We start from the raw sequence: 5,483 nt of genomic DNA, 5'->3' as shown, positions 1-5,483 counted from the left end.
TAACTCTTCCGTAAGAACCACCGATGTCAACGTTTTCCACCAGTGATATGCATTATCTCTAAGCAAAGATACACGTATTTAATACATTAGTTTAGAGTATAGGAAAACTCATCGAATACACAGATAGTGTTCTCAAGCCAGAACTTAACCCTCTCAGCATCATCATCAGTCGTAGCCTAAAACTCTTCAACCTCGTGTTTACAAATCTTATCAATAGGTGGCTCACTCAGTCGAATTGGATCTATTCGTGGTGGCACAACCGAGACTTGTTGAGGAGCAGGTGGGGATGGAGGTTGTTGAGCAGCCGGATTCATTCGAACGAACTCCATGAACCACTCAGTCATCATTTGAAAGAAGGCTTGCTTAGCCTCTCCTCCCTGACTACTAGATATCGACCTAGATTTGGCCAGCGCTGCCCTTTAAATAGGAGCGGGCATATTGCTCTCAATATCATCAACTATCGCTCGTTCGCGATCCATATGCTATATGAAAAAACACATTTTAACTTTCAGGAATCATCACACTATCGCAATTCATATATATGGCATGTATAGCTAGACTCACATACGCTACGTTAGTCCTAGAATCGACTAAACCGTAGCTCTGATAGTAATAAAATGTAACACCCCTAACCCGAATTTGTCGCCAGACTAGGTCTAAAGGTGTTATCAGAAAAATCTAATCATCTTGCATTAATTTCGCAATCATCATAGCATCATCATGACACATCATTACAAAGTCCCTTACATAGATCAACGAGACCTTAAACATGCTTTAGAAAGGGGTCGGGACTAAACCGAGCACATATAAATTTTTTCAAAAACTTAACAAAATTTTCAAAGTTTCACAGGTCACACGCCCGTGTGAATAGGCCATGTGCCTCACACGACTGTAGACACGCCCATGTGTCAAAATCGTGGCAAAACAGGGCATACATACTGACTTAACCACATGGCCACAAGACAAGCCCATATGCCTTGGCCATGGTTGAAACTGACTTGGGTTACATGACCAACCACGCTCCCATGTGTCTAGCCTGTGTACTCTTCGAAATGGCCACACACACCCATGTGCCAAGGCTGTGTGTCTCACATGGGCACCAGACATGCCCGTGTGTCTAGGCTGTGCTCAAGATTGACTTGCATAACTAAATTATAAAAGACACACAGTTGAGACACATGCCCGTGTGCTCATCCGTGTGGGGCGAAATTAGGCTTGGATTAAACCACATTTCCCACCTATCTCAAGCATACCAAAACCACAACATTTTTGTATCATTTGCATACATTTAAAGGAAACTAAAACATGCCAATTCAATCACATATCAAACTATATAACCTCAACCAATTCAATATGCCAACATCATCACAATTTACTAAAGTTCCAAATGCATAAACTCATTACTTCAATATCCCACAACAAACCATCACATAAACATTATAAACATCACATTTCTTACTTATCAAACATATCATTTAGGCCAACTTAAGAGGCCATACATACCAATATTTACAAGCCAAGTCTCATGGCTAATCACAACACAAAACATACCAAAATGACACTAGCCTATACATGCAATATACCATATATGCAACTCTCAAAATGGTACCAAAATAGATGTCCAATAGTGTGATTGATGTCGCTGATGATCCCCAAATTCGGGCTAGTTTTATAACACTATAAAACAAAGAACATTTCACACAATAAGCTTTAAAGCTTAGTAAGTTCGTATCATAAATAGTCAACAGTTTATAATATACGAAACATCAACTAATAAACACCTAATAATTCACAATTCATCCATTAATTTTATTCTATCTCGTTTAATATTTTCATACGAATTCATAAAGCTTCATACACATAGTATCATCTACCACATAAGTATCGAACATACCTGAACTTTCCCGTATTTATTCATTTCATTCTTAACTCTCATTCAAATACATTAGTTTATTCGAAAGTCTTTCCATGCTTTAAGAATTCACATACTTAGTGCATCACTGATTTGCGGAAGCTGTAACAATCTCACACACTTACGACTATTTCAATAAACTGAAGCTATCTCAATATCGCACACTTAGTGCCTCTTATAGCCGAAGCTATTCCAACTCGCACACTTAGTGCCATTTGTAGTAGGAACTATTCCGAACCGTACACTTAGTGTGGAACATAGTCGATTATCATCATGCTTAAATGATAATCAAATATCTATATAATTTATGCATTATCAAAGCATTAAAGCATAACTATAACATCATTTATCACGTACGAACTTACCTTGTACTCGGAATTGAAGATTCGGACCGTTTACTCAATAAACTTCGACTTCCCTCGGTCTAAATCTGAATTCCTCTTTTCTTGATCTATATCTATTCAAAATTAACCCTTTTATTAAAAAAATCATTCAATTTAATCCATAAACACATATTTAGGGTATTTTACAAACTAGCCCTCACATTTTCACATTTTAACAATTTAGTCCCTATTTCACAAATACCCAAAATACACATAATTTCAATGAACCCATGCATAGCCAAATATCATAAGGACTTATCGGAGCCCAAAAATTTCATTTATTTTACAATTCAACCCCTCAATATACACTTTTCATAATTTAGTCCAAAATACTCAAATTCATCAAAAATCCCAACACAAAACATTGTAATCTAACCCATATCTTCCATTTACTATCATCAAACTTCATAAAACTCACATTATCAACACTGGTTCAACTCAAAGTCATCCAAAATTTCCAAAATTCATACATGGGCATGATAGTATACAGAGCAACGATCACAAAATTTAGAAATTATCAAAAACCGAGTCAAAATCGTACTTTAATCAAGCAATCAAAATGCCAAACCCTAGCAAGATTATTTTCTCTTCTTTTTCTTAGTATTGTCGACAAAGGTGATGAATATATCACCAAAATCATATTTTGTTATATTAATATTAACATAATAGCCATTTGACAATATTAACCTTAATGAAATAACATTTTAAACATGTAATGGTTGTCCAACAATGTCCACTATCATTTAAAATGGTTTAATTACAATTTAAGGCCATTATATTAAAAAGCCAAAGTAATTTGACACCTTTTTATATAGAATACAACTTTTGCATTTTACACGATTTAGTCCTTTTCTCAAATTAACCTCTTAAATAATAAAATCATCACACCAAACTTTCACACATATCTAATCTCATGACATAAACACACAAAATAATATTAAACATAATTTTTCAACCTCAGATTTGTGGTCCCGAAACCACTATTCTGACTAGGGTCTAAATCGGGCTGTTACAAAGGGTGACAAATGGCTTAGTAAACAACCTTATTATTGTCCACATGGGTAGACACATAGGAGTATGTCTAGGCCGTGTGTGACACACGGTCAACCGTATGGTCATGTTATCCAGTCATGTGTCCCCTGCACCTTAATTTAGGCAAAAAAGAATGTCTAGAATTGAGCACACGAGCAGAGACACGGGCGGGTGTCTCAGTCGTGTGTGCTACACAGCCTAGCACATGGGCGTGTGACTTGACCGTGTGACCTAAATTTGATGCTAATGCCATAAATTGAATACTCCCTATTTTGAACATAGCCTAAAGTACGGGCGTATCATAGGGTCACATGGGCGTGTCCCGAGCCCACAAGGGCTTGTGACCCCTTTTGCAGGAAAAATTTTCTAAGTTTCCTAAAGGTTTCTAAAATTCTCGATTTAGTCCCGAACCACCCCGATGTATGTTTTGAGCCTTGTAGGCTCATTTCAGGGACAAGATGAATGTGTATGAAAATTTTTAAATTTAAGTGGAAATTCATGTCCCAGTTTTGAATATTTGCTTGTGTTTAAGTTTGGTAATGCCTCGTACCCTATTTCAGCGTTGAATACGGATAATGTGTGTTACAATAGGTGTAGAAAATATCAAACTTTTTAAGCACCTTTTAATGTAATGTGATAGCGATAAAGCTATAGTGCTTTTTTTCTCGAATTATTTTAATCCCAATGATAACATCTACTATATCCATATCCTTCATAGCAATTTTGCTTGACAATAATTTCTTTATGTTTTCTATTTGTTCCAAATCCATGCCAAATATGAGCATGTCATCTACATATAAGAAATTTATGACATCTTTTTCATTTTCAAATTTGCTATATATATGCACTTATCATATTCATTTATTTTATAGTCATTAGCTAGAACAACCTTGTCAAGATTTTGGTGTCATTGTTTTGTTGTTTGTTTAAGCTCATATTGAGATTTAACAAGCTTACAAGCTATAATGATCCAATTTAACAAAAATCGATGAAAATGATAAAGTTAGAAAAATGAGTCATATTCGGAAATGAATATGTTTTCTCACTAAGTATGAAAATGACTCGAGAATTAATTTAAGTTTTTCAAATTATTATTTAAATAAAATAATTGAAGTTCAAAAACGAAATTAAATTAATTGGTCATTGTGAAGTTGTTGACTATGGAAATTAAATATATTTTCTCATAGATTCTCTCACAATAAAGTCATCGAGATTTTAACAGAATCGAATGGAGAAAATTATTTAATTGAAAATTTAATTTATCTAATTAAATTAATTTAGAAAATAATATTTATTTTACAAAATAGATAAATATGTATCGGGTTGGATTCAATTATAAAATGTTGGGTAAAAAGTCCAGGAAGCATATTTACTTGTACCCAATACAAAAGAGACCCAAAATACCCTCATAATATATGAGGGGTGGGAATTCCTAGTATATTTAATCAGGATGTGTCAAGATTCTTCTATTTCTCCCTATAAATAAATAAGATATACACAACTTTGAGATGTTGTTATCCTGCTCGAAAATAGTGAAACATTTATTTTCTAAGTATAAATTATATTTTTTAAGAATAACAATTTTACCAGTCTCTGTTAAGAGAGAATTACTTTCCTACTAAAAATAATAAATCGTTTATGGTTCTTTATTTGATTTGTGATTATTCGAGCCTACACTCGAAGCAATTTGTGGTAAGAGAATATCAGAAAGGGTCATTTGGTTGAAAGCTGGGAACGTTTAGGATCCGTCTTGCACAAAGCATCGGTACTTTTTGAGAAACGTTTATTGCTAAAAATATCATAAATTGACTCATTTTTCAAAGTTTTAATTTTTCACTCTAAGAGAACTTTTTTTAAAACTTGATTTTTTTTCCAACACTCTCAATATGGTTGATTAGTTGTAACAGCCCGATTTTAGCTAAATCAGACTAGTGGTTTTGAGACTACAAATCTGAGGTTGGAAAATTATTTCAATATTACTTTTAGTGTTTATAGCATGTGATTATATATGTGTGAAAGTTTCGTGAAATAATTTTATCGTTTAGATGCTTAATTTGAGAAAAGGACTAAATCGCATAAAATGAAAAAGTAGCATGCTATAAGTTAAAAGTGCTTAATTGCTATGGTTGATTAAATGTGAAGTTCTTATGTTGAAA

This window comes from Gossypium arboreum, chromosome 4, assembly GCF_025698485.1.
Source record: "Gossypium arboreum isolate Shixiya-1 chromosome 4, ASM2569848v2, whole genome shotgun sequence".
NCBI lineage: Eukaryota > Viridiplantae > Streptophyta > Magnoliopsida > Malvales > Malvaceae > Gossypium > Gossypium arboreum.
This window is presented reverse-complemented; position numbering follows the sequence as displayed.